Source organism: Lycorma delicatula, chromosome 4, assembly GCF_047948215.1.
Source record: "Lycorma delicatula isolate Av1 chromosome 4, ASM4794821v1, whole genome shotgun sequence".
Classification (NCBI taxonomy): domain Eukaryota; kingdom Metazoa; phylum Arthropoda; class Insecta; order Hemiptera; family Fulgoridae; genus Lycorma; species Lycorma delicatula.
This window is the reverse complement of record NC_134458.1, coordinates 119,128,873-119,154,117: the sequence shown is the minus strand read 5'-3', so window position 1 is coordinate 119,154,117 and position 25,245 is coordinate 119,128,873. Positions and strand designations below refer to the sequence as shown.

General features: G+C 31.3%; 1 long non-coding RNA gene across 2 annotated transcripts; it reads right to left on the bottom strand.

The window, feature by feature from the left end:
* Positions 1-5,964: 5,964 nt before the first annotated feature.
* On the bottom strand, positions 5,965-23,329 carry LOC142322932 (uncharacterized). 2 transcript variants are annotated; one of them, XR_012755968.1, is made up of 3 exons: positions 23,202-23,329; positions 9,524-9,659; positions 5,965-6,005 (listed from the first exon to the last, which is right to left on the bottom strand). It is a non-coding gene; the product is annotated as an uncharacterized LOC142322932 (long non-coding RNA). The 2 variants fall into 2 exon arrangements; XR_012755969.1 differs by lacking the exon at positions 23,202-23,329 and adding an exon at positions 11,350-11,563.
* Positions 23,330-25,245: the final 1,916 nt, after the last annotated feature.

The window sequence follows — 25,245 nt, the reverse complement described above, 5'->3', positions numbered from 1 at the left end:
AGCCGTATACAGTGCCTATGCGATAACCATTCATTCTACAAGTGACTTACAGTCATTCTCCACTTGTGACTTAGCGTCTGCCCTTGTAACGTATTTATTGTCACTAAAAAAACAACTTTAAGATGAAACTGGAAGCGCTTGAAAATGAAGGGAAAATCTAAAGGAACGTATACCATCGCACATTTAGAATTAAATTTCTCGATAACCGAAAGATATATCGAAAAAGACTTTTAAGAGATATTTTTTGTAAAAAATTTAATTTCAACTACTGCAAGTGGTCTCCGAATTCGATTTGACCAACGGTTTGGCCGTAGGAAAGTTGAATATCGGTAAGGAACGTTATCCGGTTGTTATCACAAGCCATTAAAACGGCCACCATCTTGAAACAGTGAAACATTTCGTAACAGCAATAATCCTATGTTCTTTCCAGGTATAAAAACTATATTCATGCAAAATTTCAGTTAAATCGGTTAATAATTTTATGTGAAAGCGTAACAGACTAACAGAAATCACTAGATTTATACATATAACAGGTAATAGATAATTAAATATCTACCAAGTGTTTAAGGATATTCTACCCAATAACATTACAGGAGTTTCCTCAGGTTAAAATAATGAAAAAGGTTCATTAAACATACTCTGCAAACGCTTTCTTTACGTTACAGTTAAAGAAAAAACTTCATTCTGATAACTTTTCCGGTGGTAAAATGAATCTATACTAAAATTTTTGGACAAAATTAAAATATGGGGAGAACAAATGATAATTTTACATTTTTTTGGCTTGAAAATAAAATAAAAAAATTAATCCCTTAACTATTTCGCCAGTACTTTCATAGAAGATATGAAAGTATCTTCTAAAAATAAATCCCAAAATATTAGAGTCGAAAAACACAATTTTTAGATTTTGCATAAATTTTCTTTATTAAAAGAAATATGACCGTTTAAAACAAAACGAAAAAAGAATTAAATTAAATAATACAAATTTTTCGATACTGCAGAAAATTATAGAAATGTTATTAATTATTATTAAACATAATTATCACTTAACAAAGTTCAGTTATTGTTCGAGAAAATAATTAATTTTTACTTGTTTTATTGAGAAAACAAGCGGAAAATGAAGGTTACGTTTATAGACTTACAAACTATTTTTAAAAAAGGTGACAACGATATCGCTTAATTAAGAACCAATATTTAATTAGTGATTAAATGAAACCCTTACTTTATCGAAAGAACTAATTGACTGTTGTTACTATCGCAGTTACACCTTCTTTATTTTTTTAATTTATTTTCTCATTAAAAGAAAATTATTTACAAAAGTATTATGATTTTATTTTTAAGATTTGCACTAAAAATTAAAAAAAAACTTTTTCGTTCCTTTAAATCCTTGAGTTATTGAATAATCCCAAATTAAAAATAAATAATTTATAAGCCGAATCTTAAGTTTGGATTTATTTGTACAGAATTATTAATTTAAAGATGAATGAAATAGTATTGTTTCTACATTTTTCCCTAAGTTGGATAACATTTTTTTAAAATTTTGATAATGTTTTTTACTTCCTTGTACGAAGTAAAAGAAGTATTGTGATCGCGAAAAATTTCGGTTTCCAGATTTCAACGGTAATATCCATTTTGACCACCTCTGAATCCATTTTGACTAGTTTCGGTGTGACATCTGTATGTATGTTGCATAACATAAAAACGATTAGCCGTAGGATGTTGAAGTTTTGGATTTAGGACTCTTGTAACAACTAGTTGTGCACCTTTCCTTTTGATTGCAATCGACTGAACCAAAAGTGTCAAAAAAAGCCCAGAATCCAAAAAAAAATTGGATGTTGGAATTTTTCTTAACTGTAGTAATAATCCGTCATTGAAAGCTTTTTAACTAAATAAGTGGTACTTACTTTCATTGGTTCCAGAGTTACAGCCAAATAAAATTTTAATTAATGAAATATTTGAATCTTAGGGGAAGGCACATCATCGGTTCGAATCAGATTTCGTCTCCTTTTTTTTTTTTAATTTAAATATATTGATTTATTAATAATTATTAACCTCTCATTGTAAAACGATTTTTACGATGAATAGTTTAATAATAACAACAAAAAAAAGTACAAAATATCAGAAGTTTTTAATGAAATAAAATTTTATGTACTTTTCATTTAAAAAAAAAAAAAAAATGTGTAAATGTAATTTAATAGGCGCACAAGGAAATCATGTGTTGTCCACATCAGATTTTTTAGTTTTATTTAAATTCTGGATACATCTACAATTTTAGATAATGTCAATTTTTTTAATATGCAATATATGTTTACAAAAATATCAATGCCGAAATGGAAAAATACCAATATTGCCAATTGCCAATTCACCAATATTGGAAAAAGCGAGGAAACTATCCTCTTCTTTTTTTATTAATGAATTAATTCACCACAGAAGCTTACAAATAAGAGCATGGGGTGGCGCTTTTATCACGCACCTAAATAAGATATTTATAATACAAAAGAGTATAAAGCAGCATTTTGTAAACCATGATTTTATCCCAGCAAGAAACTTTTTAATGAGTTCAATGTTATGACCGTTAAACAAATCTATTTTTAAAAAAGTGTGGTAATGCATACAAATGAAATAGACACATATTTAGTGTCCATCATACCATACAATTTACAACCTTTATGTAACTATGTCGTTCCTCACACTGATTTAACTGTGTACAGTAGACAATTTTCTTAAATTTGTAACAATTTAATAAATTTTAATCCGGAGCAAATCAATGAAAAAAATTATCACTTCTCTTGTTAAACAAATTGCAGTACGAGTTAAATGTAACAAATTTTTTTCATTTTTAACCCCTTGCAAACTGTATGTATTCGCAGAGTTAAAAACAATAATTTTACACACTTGTGTTAATATAATAATATTTATATTACTATTATTTTTTAATGTTCATTTATATTGCTGATATAATATTTATAATTAGATATCATCCTTATATAATTTAGTTACAAAAATGGATAAATCACCATTTTGTCATTTTACTTCACCTAAACAATAATCGAATCAGCAATAGTAAAAAGTTTTTTTTTTTTTTCTTTTAGTGAAGTAGGTATTTGCTTTACTTTTTTGTTACTTGAATACTCGTTACTAGCACTCAAGTTTTGTTTTGCCGGCAAAACAAAGAATTGTCAAAGAAATTATTTTTGATATTAACTTTCTTTCTTATAATATATTGTTAATTATTTTATATATAATAATGTTGTAAAATGCAGAAAATTTGTATCGTATGAAAAATGCTACGCCTGACCGGGATTCTAATCCAGGACCTCCAAAGGAAAGGCCGAGATGCTACCACTCCGCCACAGATATCAATATTTATTTCTACTACAAAAATAGTCTGAAGCCAAATAATAGCCGCTATGACTGATGATAATTAATAATGATAACGTTGAAAAATGTCAAACTCACTGGGACTGGAACCTAAAACCTCTAGATGAGTAAAAATAATAACGGGATTGCAGAAAAACGATATTAAATAACTGAACTAAGATTCAGATATGAGTTGCGGGAGTACGAATTTTTTTTACTTAAATTTTTCCCGACTGAGTTTCTTAAATTTTAGTTAAAAGATTCTTATATATATACAGAATGATTCACGAAGAATATAATAAACTTTTAGGATATGTTCTATCGATGAAAATAAAGAAGAAAGTTCATATTACCTAGGTTTGTAAATGAATGTTTGCTGGAGAAATACTCGCCCTGATTTCTGCGCCTTCAGTAAAATTAAGCCTTACTATAATTCTCGGAATCCAATTTAAAGGGTAAACTAGTGGTTTTATATGAAATCTGACCTGAAAAGTTGAAAAAATAATAATATAGGACCCAGGTCTACATGTTTAGTTGTATTTGAGAAATCCGAGATAAGGCAATATTAGATAATGATATACACCCACTATTCCGTTCCCTTATTTAAGTGTTTATTGCCGTTCAAATGTAATTCAAAGAATTTAATGGTTGGATTCAGCTGTTGGTATTACCAACTTATAAAGTAAATTATTTCAAAAATTAACATAAAATTAATTTTTAATTATCTTTAAAGATGTCTAATCAATGATTAGACATCAATGATTTTATGGAAGTGTTGTTTTATTTTATTTTTTTAAATATTTAATTCTTTTTTTTTTAATAATGAAAATTTTTTTATATACAAAGTTAAAACATGCCACATTCTATGTGGCATGTTATATTTAATACGTTTATATTTAGTTTTTGTACATTTTTTTCACATATTTTACTCAGAATCAAATTCTTAATAAGTTTTGTTTATAACTTTTATCTGTTTATTATACATTTAACAAGATTATTTTATGCCAAACATGAAGTAGTGTGTTTTTCGAGCTTGATCTTGTCTTTTACCCCAGATTTTTCGAAAACTACTAAAAGAAAGGTTCTGGGACCTTTTTTTCTGTTTTCTTTTTTTTTTAATTTTTCATGTCAGATTTCGTATAAAAACATTAAATTTACCCCATAATTTGAATCAAGAAAAAGAGAGAGACTATATAGTCTCTCTCTTTTTCTGTTTAGCCTCCTGTAATTACCTTTCAGATAATACTTCAGAGGATGAATGAGGATGATATGTATGAATGTAAATGAAGTGTAGTCTTGTACAGTCTCAGATCGACCATTCCTGAAATGTATGGTTAAGTGAAATCCAACCACCAAAAAACACCGGTATCCAGAACCTATTATTCAAAGAAATACATTCATTTTCCCGACTGAGTTTCTTAAATTTTAGTTAAAAAATTTTTATATATATTTATAATATACTATATTTCAATAATATACTGTATAATATACTGTATTTATAATTGACTGTATTTCAAAATTTTACTGAAGGCGCAGAAATCAGAAGATGAAATCTTTTGTCAGCCGACACTCGCTACCAAAGCGTTTTCGAACTTAAGTATATATGAACTTTCTTTTTCACCAGTAGAACATTCCCTGAAATTTTTTAAGTTTTTCGTAAATCACTCTGAATAACTATTACATATAGAGTGTTTATTAAAACCGTTTCAGTAATTCATGGGATGGTCCCCTACATCGAAATAAAGAAAAAAAATTTTTTATCAACACATGTCCGGAAACGATTAGTTTACCGGCTAATTAGCCATTTTGTAGTTTTAACATTAAAATTTATTTTTCAGGAATTGTTTATCGTATCAAGCTGAAATTTCATATACTGCTAGGATACCTAGAGGTTTACACGTATAAAAATAATAAATCTGATCTCTCAATCCATTTCAAAATGGTGGCCACGTTAATTGTTAATATCTTTGCATTAATATCATTCCAGTTGAGATCGTGTCGAGTTATTTGTTTGTATTATGTTTTGCTTTATTACCCAGTAAACTGGTAAAACTGTAACATTGTAATGGAATATAAACATAAGAAAAAGATTTTTAACTTTAAATTTTTATTTCGATATTTGCGTTTTTTAAAAACATAAAAAGTGCAATAAAAAGTAAAAAAAAGATTTTCGAAATCTATCCTTTATGAAAACAGCTCTTAATAAATAATTACCAACTACTTAGTAACTCTTAATTTACAGAATTACTTAATTTAATTACAGAAAATTCATCAGAAATAGTATGTATTTTTTAACTCTTTTTTAAATAGGAATTAATTAGATATCTTTTCAAAATTTAATACCCCTGGCAAAAATCTTAAGTAGGATATGCTTGATTAAAATATTAACGTTGTATGTGAACAATAAATATTTGATAAAATTTTAAGGAGACAAACTAACTGGTTATTAGGTCAAGCTAATAACATTTTTAAAATCAAAGCAATATCCCACTGGAAGGACATGAGAAAGCTGGAATAATACCCAGAAGGTTTTAGTTGATAATTAAACATAGCCTAAAGATATTTAGAATTTATTTAAAAAAATAAATACAATCGAATGGAGATAGTGTCAATGGCTTGCCAGCGGACAAAATACAGTTGTAAGATTACTGAAAATTTAAATAAAAAAATAAAAACATTAAAGAACAATAGATTTAAAAATTCTAGATAGAAAAATAGTTACAAACTAAAAGAAATAAGGAAAAAATAATTAAAGTAGTTTTCAAAAATGACATACATTATAAAATAAAAGTTAAGAAATAATTCAAGATAATACATGATAAATCATGCTAACAATCGTAAAATAATTGTAACCTATTCATTATTTTGTAAACCGAAATCAATTTACGGAAAAATAAAATAGCACATTAGAATAACAAATTACAAATAACATGTCAATTATTACATAATAAAACGCAAAGGTTACAATTAAAATACACGTGCCAGCTCAAAATAACAAAAAACACAACATCAAGCCTACAATATATTTTCTACCCACACGTAACAGATTCTTTTAAAAACTTATTTGATATTCAATAAAATTAACGAGATAGTATAGAAAAATAAATTGTTTAACAAATCTCGTACGAAATTCCTCATGAAAAGACAACTTATATATAATGAATAAAAACCAATGTTAGATCGAAACGATGGATTAAAATTTCAAAAAACTAGTCTGTTAAAAAAATAAATAAAAAAATTAGTAAATTCGAAAAATAAAGTTATTTATTTAAAAGTACACGATAAATACAAACGATTGGACAGTTGTTTATGAAATCAGAAACTTTTCTTTTACAGCCAACTGGTCTCCGACTTAATTCCTATAAGGGCCTGTAAATTTTTATCTATCATTTCATTTTCCTCCTTAAAATGGGTGCTGTATGTAACTTTCTGTTTCAATCTTTTACTTATTTATTCTCGCTACAGTAACTAAAAAGCTAGTTTTCCATTTAACTTATTTTTTACGAAAAGAAATATAGGTAATTCTGAGCAAATACTTAACCAATTAGAATTTTTTTATGCTTTAACATACCGTAGTAGATGTACTTGGTTTGGACAGCGTGTGATCCGTGCAAGATCAAAGTCAATCAGCTATCACTTTTGTGAGTTACCGAGATCTGTTCAATGCTAATCCGTTCCGTAGAGTTAAATGGTTTATTTGACATTTCTCCAGCCTCCACCCCATTCGGTCGCCCTAAAGCATATGACCGAATGTCTGTGCCACAAACGGCTACTGAGCTTCGAACAGTTTAGGGACCAGTATTCTAAGTAGCTCCTAGAGCTTACCTAACAGCATGAACGGACTAAGCGCGGTGCCATATACACCGGCTTACGTGTCCCAACCGCTCACTTGTCATATATTTGCTAAAATGGGTAGGCGCACACCGTCAATTACTAAAACTATATATGACATCCATAAATTAAAATTTATTTAGTCTAGACAGTAATCGCTGCCACGCCTAGGTTGCTGAATGCCAGAAAGTACCTATCCACCGTATTAAAGCGCTTGGGGCCTTAATTAGCTGGTGGTCACTCATATAAATCTCCAGGTTAGCTTCACACAGCAGTGCGGTAGGAGTCTTTTCCCTTAGGTAAACTACTGATGTCGGTTGAACAAAGCAACCGCATCAAGGAACTCCCACACGGTCCGACAATGCGGCTCTCACCACATTGACTCACCGCTTGTGAGCGGCCAATTTTCCCTTTGACCTCTAAGTTCCAGGGTGGCCTTACTGAACGAACTTTAAATCCCGTTCATTGCGATCACCGTTCCTCTTCGGTACTGGCCCGGCTCGAAACTGCATCCAAAATACCTCAGCCTCCCGACCTCTTCGTAATATCCACATAGCCTAGTAGGAGGTTGTTTTAAAAACACCAGTGCATACAATTAAGAATCTGCGCTGAGCAATCCTTAAATTTTGAACAAGTGCTCTATTCATATCCAACCTATGCGTCCAAATGGGCCCCGCGTATGAGGTCATGCTTTTGAAGACACCTCGGTACACCATGTACATTTGACGGCCCGATAACCCACAGTCTTTCCGAGCAATCCTCCTAAGCTTGTGCATCACTGAGACGGCGTCCGCCGCTACTTGCCTAATGTGGTTGCTAAACAGCAACTTCTTAACAAACAAAACACCTAGATACTTATGAACTCTCACTCGGCTGATTACACAGCCTTTACACTTAATGTGAGAGTTTCGACTCTACGATAATTTGTCTGCACCCTTGAGAAGTATATACTTCGTCTTGCGCACAGAAATCTTTAAATTTTGAATGTCCATCCAGCCCTCCGCGGTTGATAAGGCCGCTTGCGCTCGATCTTCCAGCTACGGATGTGAATTACCACGAACTAAAAGGAGACAGTCATCGGCGAAAGACTGGGCCGTGACCCCCTCGGGAATGTCAATCCCAGAAACCCATCAAATACCAGGTTCTACAGCAAGGGACCGAAAACGGAACCCTGCAAACTTCCTCAGGTGACGGATTTTTCCACAGATAGTGCGCATCTTTAAACAGAGCCGAACGATTAGACAAATAGTCACGTACTAGGGCCTGCAGGGCTACGAGAACATTGCAGCGTTCCAACTGATAGAGGACAGAATTCCAACACAAAGAAAATGCTGCCTCTATATCTATAAAAATTGCCAAAAAATATTTACAGTGGCGCTTTCCATCTCGGCAAGAGCATTTAAGATGCAATCGTCGGTGTCAACCCCTTTCGTGAAGCCATACTGGCCTCGATTCAGAAAACAGTTCACCTCAATGCTTTCCCAGAGCCGTTCCACAACAGCCTTTCAAGCGACTTTCCGATTACCGGCAAGAGGCTGTTGGTCGATAACTGCTGACCTCACTACGATTCTTTCCTGGTTTTAAGAGCGCCCTCACCAAAGCCACTTTCTAACAAGTCCGGAAGCAGCCCCAGCTTAGGCACCCCGAGAACAGCCTGCCAAGCGACTCTGTAGGGCTCTGAAGTGGCTTTGTAATTTCCATTATATCACTTGGGAGAAGTTTATAGAAGAAACGTTCGGCAACAATGTTGCAAACTTTTTTCCCATTATCTTTTTTTTTAAATACAGAAAATATTTAAAAAAGAAAAGAGAAAACTTAAAAACAGAATACATTTTCAACAAAATATATTTTTAAATATTTACAGTTCCCAGTATGAAGTAGTAAAACAGGAATATCAAAAGTAGTACTTCCCTGCTGCAAACAAGATTTCTACTCGCGTTTATCATGACTATACTAGTCACCAACACACAGTATGTATATATATATATATATATATATATATATATATATTTTTTTTTTTTTTTTTTTTTTTTTTTTTTTCAATGGGATTTCTAAGGGCCAATGAATAATATTTTCTACTTTTTTGATACCTGGTGATGTCAGTACTCAAGCAATTTACAAGAAGTGATAAATAAATAAAATAGAAAAGAAAATTAAAAAAATATATATTATTTTAATTATGAGATAAATGATATATAATTAATTTTCAACTAAAACTAACCAGCCTTCTTTTTGTGTTTTTTATGTTTTAAAATTCTAAATGTAATACAAAATATTTTCTTAAAGTTATACCTAATTACTAACAATAATATAGATAATCATATATAATTTATACCATTTTAAATCAAGTGATGCTGGTCTAAGATGTGGAGTATCACTGTGCCTTAGTACATATTTTATCCACCAGACTGCAGTATCAACAGGTGGTATCAGTCTATTCTTACTTACTGCAGACAGACATTTCATATTCTCTTTATAACCAAACAAAACAAAATACAATTAGATTATAATAATAAAAAATACTACATTCTAAAACTTAATCATATTGTAAAAGTGTATGTTAAATAATACAAAATTAATAAATAAATTTATTTAGTATTAATAATGCATGTATGTATGTTTTAATGTTTTGGTGGTTAATGTGTGTTAAAGCTTTCAGTCTCAGTCATTTAATTGAAGTACTGGGTGATATTAGTGTACTTCACAGCTTTGTTAAAAACTCTTAATAATACTTGCATGTTTATTTCAAGTAATTAAATTTTGAAATTTCTTTCTTAAATTCATACATTACACAAGATGTTAACCAGAAGCATGTACTTGTAGGTAAGAAAGGAAACAAACTTATTGACATATTTCAAAATTGAAAAATAATTTGTTTTCAATATAATCCTGAAATGTTAAATTTCAAAGGCTTCTATTTTTCCCTTACTGTTTTTCCTAACTTTTAAGTTGACGTAAAAAAACAATGCAGTTAAACATCATGAAAGAATTTTTATAAAATAACTGTTGCAATGTTTTCTACTCTTATTTCATTTTTATGATTTAAAAATCATATACAAATTATTTTAAATAATAACATACAGTAGATAAAAATCTTTGAAAAAATTAATAAAATATCTTATAAATTGTTTTAATAGCTTCCAAACAGAAGGTTATAATCTATTAAAATTAATTACAAAAATTTGATCATTTTTCTCTTTGATCCCCTTCAAATAAATTTGTAAGGATTTCTGTTTTTTTAGAACAGTTTTTTTATACTTACATATAATAAATCAATAAAAAAATATAATCCAATTTTAAAAACAGCTATTTTTGGAGTTTTAACATTTTCTCATAGTTTTGTAGTATAAAACAATTTGTTTTAAAAAACATCCTGACCTCCATAGGGGAAGACAATCACAATCCCGGTCGCTACACCATCCCCTCCATTCCTAACCCTGAAGGACTTTACCGAAGTCATCTTTTACCGAGGTCACCTTCATATAGGCTCTTCCAACCATGACCAACTACCATAATTTACAACCCTCAACTATCAAAAAAACCAATTCGCAGAAGCATGATCCCCGCGTCCTCCTCTAACATCAAAGGTTTCACACAATAACTTTTCCTATATCTAACTTAATTAATTAGACTACACACCCAGCTCATTACTTGACCGAGTCTTTAAACACCAAAAATACTACTCCCATACCAACAAAACAAGTGTTCATCAAAACAACGACAATTTTGTCTTACAATTCAGTTTATTCAAAGTTCTCTTGATTTACTTAAAAATCAATAAACAGATTCACAAATTTAATGAAACTCTAATGAAAACATACCCTACCTCTGTTCTAAAAATCAGAAATCACTGTAAAGTAGTCAACAAAGACAAAAAAAAAGTTGTAAATAATAAATTCTTTTGACAATTTAAAAAAATTAATATAGCACATCGCTACATTATTAATTGATTATTTGATTCTAATTTTTCCTTTTCAAAGAAAAATATTTTTGTACAAATTATTATACAATTTGTTTTTTAACAATTTTTTGCATTACTAATAGTTTCAGTAAGTTTTAGGTTCATTAAACAAATTTTCAAGAAGTTGTTAATAAATAATCTAGCAACAGATTATTATAAACAAAATACATTTAAAAAAATAAGATTCTCAATTTACTTACCACCTAATTGGTCTAGTGATAAACTGATGTCGCAAATGAACTGTTAACTTTTTCTTTTTCTTTACCCTTCGAGAACTGTTAGGTATAACTTCAGAGAATAAGATGAGATGATAATTTTGTAGCATGTGAAAGTGCCGTGATGGCCGGTATTTGAACCTGGGACCTCCATATGAAAGGCCGAGATGCTACCACTTGCACCACAGAGGCCAGAAAGGTTCAAGTCCTAGTAAAAAGTAAGTTACTTTTATATGGCTTTGAATACTAAACAGTATACTTCGGTGGCTGGGGTTCAATTAACCACAAATCTCAGGAATGTTCAGCTTGAGTCTGTACAGTACTCTCATTTATATGTCATACGCAACAGCCGCATCTAATTGGGCCATGGAGTTACTTGTTGTTCATAAGTTGAATAGATTGCAATATACACATTAGGAATAGGAAATAAAACTTATTGTTTAATTATTTATTTTTCTATTTATGTTGAGCCTTTATCACACAAAGAGAAAAATAGTCTGGTAGAATATATTATTCAACAATTCTTATCAATAACACTGATAGACAAAAAAAATTTAATGTTTCTCTAAGTAAGATACTTTGCTTGAATTGCTTTTTGCATACGTTACAGATCTGTAAATACATTTTTTCTATCACCCTTAGTTTTAAATAAATTACACTTCAAAATAAAATAAGGGAAAATATAGTTAAAATCTGTAAAATTTATAATTTTGCATGGCTGTACCTATGTTAGAATGATTTCGCTGATGCTTCTCTTTTATAAATAGCTTCAGGCATATCCCAAATTAATGTCCAACAGTAATTGGCTAGCATGTCAGTATTCCATTTCCCTTTATAGTGGCTTTCCATCACCGAAATATCTTGGTGGAAACGTTCACCGTGTTTGTCACTTATGTCTCCGAGGTTGGGAAAAAACCCAGATGTGAATGGAGGAAATGTATTTCAAAGACATATTACATCCCTGGCTCTGTATGAAGAAAGAAGTTGATTAACAATATTGTGGGAATTGTCGGATTTTTGTTTGCCGAGAAAAGTTTTCCAAGCGTCTTTAAATGAAGCCCAAGCTGCACTTTCTGCATTATTTAATATCGAATTAAATACACCATCTTTGACCAACTCTCTTATTTGAGGACCAACAAATAGTCCTTTGATTTTTCCTTCACTTACATTCGGAAATTTCTGCCTGATGTACAGAAATCCGGGACTATCCTTCTTCATTGCTTTTACAAAATTTTTCATTAGTTCTAGCTTGATATCAAGAGGGGGGTAAAAATATTTTTTTGGGTTCAACTAAGGCATCATGGACAATACTTTTCCCGTTTGGAGTTGTGTTGTTTCTTCCACTCTTCGGTAACATAATGTTTATCCCTAGCTCGGCTGTCCCATTCGCAAAGAAAACATATGTACTTAGTATAGCCTAACAAAATAGCTATAACTTTCAAATCACCAAGTATGTTCCCACTATATGCGATTGGTATTGAAGGATATTTGTTACCATTGTGTAGTAGAACCAATTTTAAACTATACTTGGATTAATCTATGAAAAGGCACCAGTCCTCAGGTTAATGAACTTGTCGTAAGTGCAACATAAGCTCAATATTTGTGCAATAAACCAAATTATTTTCATCAATAAAGTACCGAGAAATTAGCTCTTTTTGTTGGCTTCGAAAGCCCAAAATTTTTGTATTTTGTTTTAAGTAAATTCCCACCATGCAGTCTTGATCCTAGCAGAATTTAAATCCCTAACCAAGTCATTTAATTCACCTTGTGATATAACAGGTGGTTTATCGGAAGATATTTCAAAATCAAAATCACTGTTGTCTTCTTCAGTACTGCCTGATTCACTGCTTTCGAAACATGCATTAACAGGTGGCTCAGGAACTGGAATAATTTTACTGTGAGGTGTAGGCCTGATTGCAGGTTGCAATGAAGGATATTTTACAGTATGTTTAGATTTTTTAGAAATTCCAGGCACAATTGTTAAACAAAAATAACAATCGGTTATATGATCCTTTGGTTCACGCCAAACCATAGGTACACCAAATGGCAAAGCCTTCCGTGTACCTTTCAGCCATCCTCTTAAACATATAAAACAATTAGTACATACTATATGAGGCCCCCATGTTAAGATGTGGGCGCCTCACCAATTTTACACTGATCACCAATTTTGAAAGTATCACTGAAAGTATAAATGATATGCTTTTTTAATTAAAGGTGTAATGTTTTTCTATTTGATTTTACGGTAAACTCACCACATACGTAACACAAAAGGCATGTACATCATTTACAGAATTTCGAGGCATTATGACACTGCACTGTTAACAAACTTAAGACAACAATAAGACTGAACAAAGTAATTCATTCCTAAATCCAGTGCTTAATACAAACAACACGGCTGTGTTTACAGCTACATGTTTTGACCTGCACAGACGTGGTTAATCTTGTCCATGAAGGCTCACTCTTCAGTATTAGATATGATGACATAATATGTGACTATGATATGATTGAATTCTTTGTCTACAATTGTTTATTTAGAGCTTACAAATTATGTTAACAAAGTTAAACAATAAAAAATGAGCTAACAAAATACAATATAGGAGCTAACTAATACATTGAAAAATGAAAAAGCCCTTTAATTAAAATTTTTATTTTTTTCAAAAATGGTAGAGGATAGAATGGTTGGGAATGGGTATACAATAATTGTTAGATTGTTATTAGGCTTTAATTCCGATGCAAAGTAGTATAATTATTAATAATAATTAAAAGATAAATTAATTTGTTTCTGGTTTCTAAGTAAATAGTGCTCGCTATATTGCATTTTTGAAATAATAATAAATAAAAAAAACATTCTATTCTTCAATGTTAAAAAGTGAAAGTACAGTATTACTTTTTGAATAATTTTTATTAAAAACATTATTAGGTTTTGCACTGTTTTTTGTTTCTTCTTATATTAGTGTGTAAAAGTATTGCTTTCAATTTTTCAGATTAAATTTCATATAAAACAACTAAATTTACCCCTTAATTTACTTTACAAGATTACAGTCTGGCTTAATTTTACTGAAGGCGCACAAAACAGGTCGAGATCTTTCGCCAGCCAACACTTGCTAACGAAGAGATTTTGAAATAGTTTATTATTATTATTCACTTTCTTCTTTATTTTCACCAGCAGATCATGGCCTGAAAGTTAGTTTCATTCTTCTTGAAACACTCTGTACAAATGATTCATGTAACTTAGTACTCGTATAACTAAAATGTAATCGACATATACTTTCCTTCTTATCTTAGTATTATTACTATAATTCTTAAATAATATTACGTCAATTATCATAATATACTTAACAGACAGTGATTAAAAATTATTGATAGGAATTATCGAAATATATACTCTACTCAACTATTTTTCTCTTTTTGTGTTAAGAAAATTTATAAGCATAATAAATTAAACAATGTGCAACAGTAATAATATTAAATAAATGAAACCTAAATGCACATTTAGACTATATAATATATTTCATTAATAAACAATAGTAACTTTACTATATATTTCCTAACAGTAATAAAAGATTAGCATAAAAAACGTAATTAGATCCAAACGTTTTGCACAAATGAATAATTACCATTGCATCTAAAAACCTTTAGTTCATGTTTTGTGGCATTTCATTAATATTAATACCACAAAATATAGAAACAAATATAAATAATAAAATATACTGATAGCAATGATTTATTTCCAAAAAAAAAGATAACGGATAACTTGCTGTTTCATAATTAGAAACAAATTTTGCTAGAAGTAACAAGGTTTTTTTCTTACAAATTTAACAGTTTTCCTTATTTATATATATTCATCTTAACGATCCACTTGCTTCTTTCAACCATCATGAAAATCACAAAAACTTGTTCTAACCCTTCCACTTATTATCAGCTCACCAATCAAGCACACCCAGACCATCAGAAGAAGAACAATTTCCAGAACTCCGATTCTTCTTCCTGTTGTATCATTTAAAAGGCAGGCAGCTCTACACAACTTTCTCAGCATGGGAAATGCATTACACTCTCTACAAAACATAAATTTGAGTTCAGAAAATAAAAATAAAAAATGTTTTCTGCCCCTACCCCTTTGTGGAGTTGGAATATGACCAAAACCATCACAAATGCATCTTAGCTATCTACGAAGCATTATAGTACATGAAAAAATTTATCTGCCCTTTGAGTAAAATGCTAAATGCTAAGAAGATACGGTCTCCCTTCTACCTTGACCGATTGCGGTCAAAATTAATTATCAGTAATGCCTTAAATACAGAAATATTGTCAATTTCCATGGCGGAATGTTAACGTTTCAACCTTTAATCCGGGGGTTCGGATTCGAAATAAACAAGAAAAGTGAATAATAATAATAAACTACTTCAGAGACTCTTCGTTAGCGAGTGTTGGCTGGCGAAAGATCTCGACCTGATTTCTGCGCCTTCGGTAAAATTAAGCCAGACAATAATTCTTGAAAATCAAATTAAGGGGTAAATTTAGTGTTTATATGAAATTTAATCTGAAAAATTGAAAGCAATACTTAACTTTTACACACTAATATAAATAATATAATTATAAAAATCGTTTGCTTTATTTTGCAATATAGTGCCGCTAATAGGAATATCACTAGCCCTCTGATATTTAAATCATTTTACCAGCGCTTGGTCTACATCATTATTTTGACTAGACCGTAATTTTTTTGATTTCATAGAATTTGTTTCAAAATTTTTTCACGGTTCTTCCATATCACCGATATTGTCAAATGACCTACGCCTAATTTTTAGACAATGTCCTTAAATGTTTCACCATTCTCTAACCACCAGATAATGTGCGCCTTTTCCTCTATCGTGAATGTTTTTCGTGAAGTCATAATTAAATCACTGTTAAATGAATTACACAAGATAAGCAAAATAAGATACTACATCCGCACGATATGTTACACTCACAGTAAAAGATTAATAAACTGAAAGCGACTGCTTCAGTTTACAATAATCTGGTACAGGAAGAAGATAAGAAAAACTATATTAGATATGCAGGTAAAAATAAAAAGGTGACTCATTTTAACCGTCAAAATATTTCTTTAGCTACAATGTACATATACTTCGTTACTGAAGAGTCACTTTCGTCCGTCAATTTAAGCGATAAAATTTGCATTGCAGTAGAAAAGGTAAATCATAATAACCGTTATGTCACTACAACCGGTATAATTATAAACAATATACTTCCTGTATGTGTATTTACAGCATACCAAACCAATCAAGAGACAAATTTTTGGTCACTATATCCAACATGACATTATATCCGACGCCACTATAAACGATACTGGTATTAACAGCATACCAAACCAACCAAACAGCGAAAAATGCTTTCGTATTATCATCGCCCGGAATAAAATATTTTAACAAAAAAACTAAAGATGGGCTAAAAAACTAAAAAATTTAAATAAACAAAACTTAAACTAATATCACAGCTAAAATAGATCTTAAAACTCATTAATACGCTACACATTAAAATACGAATTAATATCACTGTCGTAAACATAAAATTAAAATAAAAGTAAACATAAAGAATACAAAGTTAAGGTAAAAATAAATAGAATTTAACAAAGTACGAGAGGGATATAAAGGGCCCGTTCTCGGATAACAGAAAGATTAAATAACTAACATAAAAACTAAAACTAGGTTAAAAACTAAAATATTAAAAAATATATATATATATATATAAAACTTAAAATAACAAAACAGATAAAATATCACTAAAAACTTTCAACTAACTTCACAGTAGTAATCTTAATAAGATACATTTATTTAAAAAGAAACACCAAGGTAAAAACACAAATATGAAATTTAAATAAATATAAATAAAATTTAACGAAATCCGAGAAGTATGTAATGGTCCCTTCACAGAGAACAGAAAAAAAAACATAAAAATTAAACAATATAAACAATACAATTACATAACAATTAAACGAAAAAAGAAAAACAACTACATTAAAATAAATCGCTTTAACACCAGAATAAAATATATACACCACAATATTAAATTTTGTTTGTGTGGGCCAAAGTGATGGCCTACCGCAGTCAATAAGTATGCTATGTCAATAAGTAACATACTTATTGACTGCGGTGTCAATAAGCACCTGTAACAAGACGGAGAAAAGCATGATGTACAGCAGCATCCAGCATTTAAAGCACGGTATGACACGCTGAAAAGTAGGCGACACAACCACAATCTAAACGGGAACGAACTAAGAAATAATAAAAACGCAACATATTTGACCGATCAGCTACCCGATTGGTGTTGCTCAGGACACGCAGCATATCTGTAAGTTTTAAACATTACGTTTTTAATTGTTTGAAGAGTTTGGCCCACGTAAGACGTCTATCAAAAAATAAACCTAGAAGCTTATTAGGAGAGATAGCATTTTGCTCTCCGTTGAGAAAGACTTGCGAAATAACAGGGTCCCGCAGGCGAGAAAAGACTACACTTTTGTTTTTTCAAGTGAAAAGGTGAAGCCGGTAACCTTAGAGATATAGTGTTCTCTATACTGCGACTGTTGAACGGAAAGTAATATCTATAGAAAAATCATCAACAAATAAAAAACATGAAACAGATGGTTGCACACATTTAGCAATACTGTTATAGCTATAGCAAACAAGATGGCACTTATTACACTTCCTTCAGGCACTCCATTCTCCAAGGTGAAGTTACCCGATAAAAACCCTCCAACACGAACACGGAAAGTTCAGTAATTTAAGAAACCGGTAACAAAAGCAACCACAATACCGTTGACTCCCCATTCTTTAAGGGTGTACCACTTCGCCAGGCCGTGTCGTACGCCATCTTGATGTCAAGGAAGATTGAGACGAGGCGCTGGCGGAGTAGGAAAGTGTTTTGAATGGCTGCTTCCAGTGACACTAAATGGTCAATGGAAAAGATCGTCCTTGCCAGAAACCACACTATTCTGGAGATAAAAGTTCATGTCACTCTAAAAACCACGTAAACTTGCGGTTCGCTATATCTCCATAAAACGCTTGTCAAGGAGATAGGGCGGTAGCCTGAGGCGTGTGTTTTACCAGATTTAAGTACTGGTTCAACAATGGCTTCTGACTAGACGGGTGGCAACACTGTGCGGAGAACAAATCTGTATAAATACATAATAAGTGTTGTAGCGACGCATTGGAAAGGTGTTTGAACATACTGAAATGAATGTTGTCAAGTCCAGGGTAGGTTCATGTGAGTTTTTAAGTGCGTGTGGCGGCTCGCGTATAGGCACTGTGGAACTGCAGCACCCCCTATTTCCACTTGATATTACCGATAACATTTAATACGAGTCCTTTTTTCTTTATACTTGTACAATATGTACTCTTAAGCTTAACGTCAGTAGCCATCCCCCAGTTTATGCAAAAGATACAAAAATCTTTGTATGGAACTATGCGCTTCACAGTTCCAGCGGCGTGGTGTTTGGCTGTTATGCGCATGCGCACATAGGAAGCTGCATGCGTGGCTGCGAGGGAGAGAGCACTGTCGCTCCCGCAATGCTCACCCTGGCGTGCTGGTGGAAGGTAGTTTTTTTTTACTCCGCGTATGTATGGAACATTCCTTGTTCATTCCCTTTTCTAGTTTAGTCGGTGGAAGGAATATGAAAGTGGTTTAGTTGTTTTTCCAGTAATGATCAGAAGATGAAAGAAAGCAAGAGCTCTTTGATTGCCAAATCTGTCCAAAAACACTCTGAAAGGGCGAAAGAGAAGGTAATTAGTAAAAACTAATTATGTATTTGTTTCTGTGTATATAGAAATTTAAATTAAGCACCATTGAACTATAGTGTTTTTATGAGGACATTTTATTAAGTTATCTAATAACTAGAAAATATTATCTGTACTGACATTTTATTATTTATTCGGTTAAACCGAATACGGTTTTTAATCACAATGTGCTTCCATACATTTTATTTAATTTTTTGGGATTGTTTTATTTTACAGAAAACTTAACCATGGTCTTGAAAAGGCCCAGAAAAAATTTTCTGGAGCAGTACCCCACTAATTTTAGCTATGAGCCCTCACTGTGCGTGTGACAACTCATTGAATGCGAATGGAGCATTCAACTCACCGACCGAATCACCAACATTTAGCGATAATATTTGCATCTGTAACTTGTAGCACTGAAATTCATTAGTGTAAGATGAGGCGAGAGACACCGAACGGCAACAGCCTGCCAAGTTAGTTACCACTGCAGAAGAAGATGAAACAAATTTTTCATGAATGATTCCGAGAATAGATTGTTTCGGTGATCCGCAAATTGAATGGAGTTTCTTCCACACAGTAGACGTGGGAGTAGTGCATGATATGGTCAATGATATGTCAAAGAAAATATTGAATGTATCATTAAGTCTTTCCAGCGTAGTTCTAAAAACTCTGTTAGGATGGCCGGACGTGAACTAGCAATACTGGTGATAACAATGTGGAACGTTTTAAGGAAACATTTACATATGCTTCCATACCATTTACAATTGTCTCAGGCTTTGAAGTCTACAGAATAAGCCGTGTGTATCGACTTCACAATCAAAATGTTATTGTATGAAAATAACGACTTTCTTGATTATGTAGTGTCTAGTCAACATTTAATAGTGGAGAAGTTAATATACAAAATGTTTGTATTTGAGGATCAGAAATCCCTATGAACTCTTACAATATGAAAGGAACTCCGCAAAATTAAATGTTTTCTGCAATATTCTGACAGCAAGTTTTCAGGCTGTCCTTTTTTTGCTTATGCAACCATTAAAGGAATTGCTTATTTGGATATGCTGCATACATTGCTCTTTTCTCAACTGCAAGTTGGAACGGAGAATTTTATTTGGCACCAAGATGATGTGCCTCTTCACTGGCATAACTCTGTATGGGATTGGTTGAACGAAGTTTTCTCTCACCACTGGATCAGTTGGAATGGACCCAATGATAGAGCTTGTTTGCAGATAGTCCCCAAGGTCTGACCCCATGTAAGTTTCTCTTATTTCTACAATTCTACATGCACCACATTAACTAAATAATCTGCTTTAGACTGTAGAACGACCATGGTTTCTGGAAGGCTCATGTTTTGGGGATGAAAATGTTTTAAAAAATTTTCACGAGTGCTCTATAAAAAATGTTAACTTCTTAGGGGAGAAGGCTCTGGTTTCACATCTTTTAACATAGGAATTTTCAGAACTCAAAAATTCATATATTGCAGTGCATGAGTGAATTAGTGATATTTTGTATTTAAATAAGTAAATGGGTTACCACATTCGTATTAAATTCTTACAGATCATTATGCCCTCCCAAAATGATACAATTGAATGCATATTTAATTCAGCTTGTCACGAACAAACTGAATCCAGATGTTACTAGGTAATATAAATCACACTAAATACATTATGTTAACTTTGAAAATAATGCTTTTGATAAAAGATTAAAAATTTTTTAAATTTGCAATTTGCAAAATAATTATAATTTATAATTTTTGCAATTTGTAAAAGATTAAAAAACAAATTGAAGTGATTTTAAATCTCTTCTTATAAGTCAATCTGTAATCTAATGTTATCACATGATGTTTAAAAGTAAATGGAAAAGACCAGTTCAGTCAGGTACCTACATGGTTATTGATTTCACTACTGGGAAGTCAGTAGTTTTCAATAGAATAAATCACAGTAATGCAACAAAAGGAATTGACAATATATTATCATGTCACATTTCTCTTATCAAAATTTCTCTTATCATGTCACATTTTCAAGATATCTATGTTGTACCATTAGAATTTTGGTATAAAAAATCGTACAAACTTGTTAGTGTTGTTTTAGTAAATGTGTTTATTCATGTCTGATTTCTTACATGACTAATGTTGTAGGTCTAAAGTGCATGTGGCTGTAAAAATCCAACAGCAATATCAACACAGTGTTCACAGACAAAACAATGAGTTAAATTCTACTAACTCAAATTTCCTTCAATATGACTTAAGCTGTTCACAGTATAACTTGTGTGTGTTTTTTGTTGTGTTAGAATTTCCGTTCAATACTTAAGTCAAAGAATTACATTGCTCATAACTGATATAATAAATTTTAGTAAGATAAATAACTTTTTTAGACTTAAAAAATTTTTGGAAACTGGACATTGTAATTTGATGTACCTTAACACCTTATATAATCATATGATGTCATATAATTATTGTATACAAAGTCAACAAATTTTATTAAATATTTTTAAGTGATTTAAAACATATCTGCTTCATTTAGTATGTTAAAACTTTCTTTCAGGAATTTACAACATGAAAAGAAATTATACATGTAAAAACAAATTTTATTAAATATTTTTAAGTGATATAAAACATATCTGCTTCATTTAGTATGTTAAAACTTTCTTTCAGGAATTTACAACATGAAAAGAAATTATACATGTAAAAATTCTTGAAATACTTTTTTACGTTTGCAAAGAATTCATTATGAAAAGTCAATGCAAACAACCAACACTGCTGGAAACTGCTTGTACACTTAATTATTGCTTTAGGAGATGAAGATAAAACCTGGACTACTCCATGTATAGGATACATTTGGTGTTATATATTAATATAACCCGGTAATTACAAGGAAAAAATGAGCATTTACCTTTTGGAGTAAACATGATTTGATGAGACAAATTATTTTGCAGTAAACATAATTTGCCATCAGCACCAGCTTCTTGGCAAGAAATTTCTGACTTTGATGAAAGTTCTCCTAATATTATTGAAAAGCATAAACTTCAAGAGATAAAACATTCATATCAGAAGAATTGCATCACATAAGCAGAAGTCAGTGATTTAGTCTGTGACCTGTGGTTGTTTAAAAAACAAACAGAACTACTTGGTTTATGATTAAAAGAATGAAATTTATTAGACATCTGAAATTAGATTCTAAAATTTCATTGTACAGAAATAGAAACCAAAATTTAATGACGTATTTTATTATATATGCTGCTTACTTCTGTTCCTTCTGTGATATTAATGGGCTGATATTAATTAATACATGCTGTTGAGATTGGCATCTATTCTCATGACAAAACAAGCTTAAAAGAGACAGGCATAGCCCAAAACGGCTTTCCTCTATATTGGTAGCTAGTGGCATATGAAAGAAGGAAACATAAATCAACCAATATCATTTTCAGTGTTCATCATATTTAATAGATATGATGAACACTTATGACGAATATGTGGACCTGAAAGATATTGAGCTTCTTCTTGATCTATATAGTGACTTTACAAAATACTACTGTTTTTTTGTATTTACAGGACAGTTGTGTTACCAATCAACATTAATGGTTAAATACTGCCCAAAAAGAAATAAACTCATATCAGGACAAGATGATAAAAATACTCTGCTTGTTCGGTTTCACAGACTAAAAGTAGGCCTAACAAAGAATTTTATAAAAGCATAAAAATCAGAAAGGCTTTAATTCAGATTTTTCAGAAATTAAGATGCCAAACTGAAAGAGGAAGTATTTATTGGACCTGAAATCACAAAATTATTACACAATTGATTAATACATGTTTGATGAACTGATCCCAAAAGGGCTAGCAATAAAACTATTACTCAAGAACTTGTTCAAGATTTTCTAGTAAACAAAAAAGATGAAAAAAGTTTTCATCACTTTTGTTTTTATTGATATGTTATCAAAATTATGAGTTAATAAAAAATATAATCTACATTATCAAAATTAGACTGCATGAAAATGGTCCTTGCTTTTGGATATCAGTAGGCAAACGACGACAAAATAAGTCGCTAAAAGTCTAATTCATGAAAAAAAATTAAACACCTGAGATGAAAAAGATAAATTTCACTTCTTATCAATGTGGCGTGTGTTCTTGCGATCTGCAGTAATAGATAATCAAATATTCCGGTTCTGCAAAATTTATAAGTCCACCCCTGGACTCATTATGGACCTATAATAACAATATAAAAAATAATTTATAAATACTAGAAATAATTAATAACAAACATGAGCATAAAGAAAAATGTTATATTTACAAATAAGCACATTTTTGACTACAGGTAAATTTTGAACATGAACACACATTTTTGAACTGGCACACTTACATAATGTGACCTGATAGTTATAAACTGATGAATTTTTTTTTTTACTGATAAATTAATTCACTACAGAAACTTACAAAAAACTTAAACCAAGAAATATGAAGATGGAAATTTGTAGAGAATGAAAAATGTCATGCCTGACCAGGATTTGAACCCGGGACCTCCAGAAGAAAGACCAAGACACTACCACTCTGCCACAGAGATCGGCATAGTTGAAATGCATGTAGCATAAACTGCTAAGTTTTATATTGTGTTTTTTTTATTAATTATAGTATATACGTCAATAGATTATAGCAATACTTTCTCTTATATAGAATTTTACCATAAATTTTTAAATTCCACTCCTTTTTGACTCCTTTCCTGATAATTCCTGGTGAACCACATTTTTATTGTGATTGAACTCACTAACAGTATTTTAAGACCACACATATTCATTCCTACAAGAATAACAGCTGCAGATGATCTGACATAAGTCACAGTCACTCCCAATAACAACATAATATTCTCAAAAATAAGATTTCATGGCATGCTTACTAGGGAAAATTAGGTTTTCCACTGACTTCATTATAGAGCTAAATGAACTATAGAACATCACCATCCAAGCCCACTAAAATGTGATATAAAGTCCTACAGATGCATTTACTTTGTTCATAATATAAACTGGTTGTGTAATGAATAGCATTACAATCAAAGAAACCAACTTTTTCTGACACCAATTGTACCACAAATCTTAAACATGCCATGCATCACTGTCACAAGAGTGAGATAAATATATTACAAAGTAGTAATTACTGTACCCCATTCTAATGCGGAACAATGAATCAACTCAAATGGGGAGTACCAATAACCACTGCCTCAATTTATTAGGTATTTTAAGACAAAGTACTTAAACGATACCATCATAAATCATTGCAACGATTCACCAACTCATTCACACTTTGCCTTTTTTAAACCTTTTAAATAAATGTATAAACTGTAAATTAAATTTTTCTAGACTGTAAAACTTAAAAAAAATCAAAAGTACAATAAATATTTTCAAGTTTAGCAATGGGAGGAACAGTAGGTTTTAAGCTTTATTAAAAAAAAAAAAACTACATTTAGCAATAATGTTAGAACTTTTTACTACATTTATTTTTCAAAGGAGAGAATTACTTAAATAAAAACTTGCTAACACAAAACACTATCACAAAAATATATTTTAAAATAAGAGGGCAGTTCAGAAACTTAATCTCTGTTGTAGCATGGCACTAGAAGTAGTGTTAGCGGCGCCGCCACTGACACATTGGTGTACTCTCTGAATCAGTGCACTTCCAGCTGTGTCAGTGTGAGCCATGTACTTTAGTCTGTTCGCTTGTTATAATCTAAAAGCATGAGTGCTGCAATAGAAAATCCTGTGAAATACAATGTGCACGCTGTCATAAGATTTCTTTGGGCACAAAACGTTTTGGCAGCGGGTATCCATCATCAGGTGTGTACTGTGTGTGGCCCAAATGTTATGAGTGACTGTATAATGTGGCAATGGGTCCAGCATTTAAAAAATGGAAAGACAAATATTCATGCAGAAGAGAAAAGTGGTAGGCCTTCTGTTGTAAGTGATAATCTGGTCAGTAAACTTGATGAAAGTGTGTGAAAATCGAAGTTTCACCATCTCTGAACTTTCTTAACAACTCCTGCAAATTTGTCGTATAGTTTTGTATGAGACTGTCACCAATAAATTGGGCTACCGGAAGTTCTGTGCTTGGTGGGTTCCAAAAATGCTCAGAGAT